Here is a 2,467-nt window from a genome sequence, read left to right on the forward strand (position 1 = left end):
CAGGAGACTTGTGCTCAAGGCACCACAGCACCAGGACCTGCCAGTCCTGGCAGCCACATTGGCCCCCAACCCCGTGGGACCCTCAGCAGGGCTCTGTGGCAGCCCCAGACCTCTCCAGCCACCCCCACAGCCCACCAATTGCAGCTTTTAACAGCTGACAGCCCCGGTGCAACCCCTCAGGAAAGACCTCCTGAAACCCTCACCCTTGGTGGAGAGCTGCAGGAGTGTGGGAAAGAACAGCTCAGCTCCGAGCTGATGGCCATGGGCAGCAGCCCTCCGTCACGCTTGCTGCTTGCCCTCAGCTCAGGAAAAGCAAGCTCTTCCTGGCTCCTCACCCAAAACTCCTCTCTGATGTGCTCCTTCTCCTGCCTGTCAGCAAGGGTCCCCCAGCACAGCCCCGCTGCCTCCCGACCCTGCTCCTGCCTGTGGAGCAGCTCCAAAGGGCAGTGGTGGGGAGCCCCTGAGCTGTGCCCAGCAGCGCCCGGCCTCGCCGGGAAGTGCCGGCACTGCTGTGGTATGGGGGAGACCTCCCTGTGATGCAGTGCATCCCTCTGTGACATCAGCCCACCTCATCTGGAGGTTCATTATGAAACCAGGAGGGAGATGGCCCAGCTGGGCAGAGAGGCGAGAGGTTTCCCCTCTTCTCCTGAGAAACACTCACCCCCTTTCTCCCCAGCCCTTTCCCAAAAATCCCCTCAACATGTCTCTGCTGCTGGCAGCCCATCTGGGCAGGCGGGGTTTGGGGACTGGCTGCGGTCGGGCTCTTTTCAAGAGATGGGATCGAAAGCCTGGGGGATAAAACAGCCCCTCCCATGGTACCGAACACTCTCTGCTCTGTCTTGTTCTTGTCTTTTGGCTGTGTCACCCAACCAGGCCTGATCAAACATGGAGGTTTCAGCTGTTGCTGAACAGTGCTCGCACAGCGTCAAGGGCTCCTCTGTTCCTCACCCTGACCCACCAGCGAGTAGGCTGGGGGCGGCAAGGAGCTGGGATGCGACACAGCTGGCACAGCTGACCCCGCCTGACCAAAGGGACATTCCAGACCATAGGACGGCGTGCTCAGCAAGACAAGCTGGGGGAGGAAGGAGCAAGGCAGGGGGTCCCAGTGGAGAGGACAGACCCCGCAATACCCCTCCAGCTTGCTGCTGGCCTCGCAGCACCTCCACCTGAAGGGACCTCACCAACACCCACCCAGCCACCAGCCTGCTGCTGGCCTCTCAGGGTCTCAGCAAGAAGGGACCTCCCAAGGCACTTCCAAGCCATTTGCATGCTGCTGGCCTAGCACCTGCAGGGACAGAGGTCACCTCCCAAGGAATAGCCAAGCCATGTGCCTGCTCCTACCCTATCAGCATCTCTGGCAGAAGTGACCTCACCAGCCCCGCCCCAGCCATCACCTCCCTGCTGGCCCTTGACGTCCCCCCAGCCTGCCTCTCCTCTCCCCCAGCTCTCATCTCTCTTTGCTGTCGCTGGCAGGCACTGAGCACCTCATTGCCACCTGTTGCTCCTGACCAATCAGCTTCCTCCCACATCAGTGACCTCACCACACCCCACCAACCTCACCACACCCCACCCATGTCACCTTCCACCCCACCGCCCCCTCGCCTGCCTCTGTCCTGCCCCAGCCTCTAGCAAATGCAGCAGCCAGAGCACATGCCTGTATCTGATTCAAAAATGGAAAAGTCAAAAGAAAAAATGCTTGGGGAATCGGAAGTTCTAATTAAAATGACGCCTCCCGTCCTAATCACAAAGACCCTGCCCGTCTTGGCTTTGTTCAGATGGGAGGAAGAAAAAGAAAAAAGAAAAAGAAGCCAAGTCTGTTATGCAGAACAGCTTCTATTCCCAGGTTTTGTAACCTGTAGAAAGATGCAGATGCAGGGACCATCGCAACTAAAGCATCTCCATCAGCAATGGCACCTGAAATTGTATTTCCATCTGCGTCTGCAACGGTGCCTGCACTGGAGAGCTGCAGCCAAGAGGACAGTTGCACACAGAGCATTCCAGGTGCAGATACCTTTGCAGATGCCCTTGCAGATTCCAATACCATTGCAGGCACCATTTCAGCTGCACATACGACTGCTGAATACCCTGCAGATGCCCTTGGCAAAGCAAATCACCCTGCTGGGGCAGGTACGGACTGCAGTTAGAAGAAACCATTGCAGAGGCCACTTCAGGTACGGATCCCATTGCAGATATCAATAACATCACACGTACCTGTACAGAGACCAATGCCTTTACAGATGCCATCACCGATACACTTACAGTGCAGAGGCACTGATACCATCACAGACAGTCATGTAAAACAAGTTAAACTAGGAGGAAATGAACACAAAAAATTTTAAAAAAGCTGAAAATTGCATTAGAACTTTGTCTTTGCTGTAGATCTTTCCTCCTTTCTTCTCTTTCTCATTTTTATTGACATTTTCTAAACATTTCCATCATACTCAGGCCTGCAGCCTAAAAAAAGACA

This window comes from Gymnogyps californianus, unplaced genomic scaffold, assembly GCF_018139145.2.
Source record: "Gymnogyps californianus isolate 813 unplaced genomic scaffold, ASM1813914v2 HiC_scaffold_31, whole genome shotgun sequence".
Classification (NCBI taxonomy): Eukaryota; Metazoa; Chordata; class Aves; order Accipitriformes; family Cathartidae; genus Gymnogyps; species Gymnogyps californianus.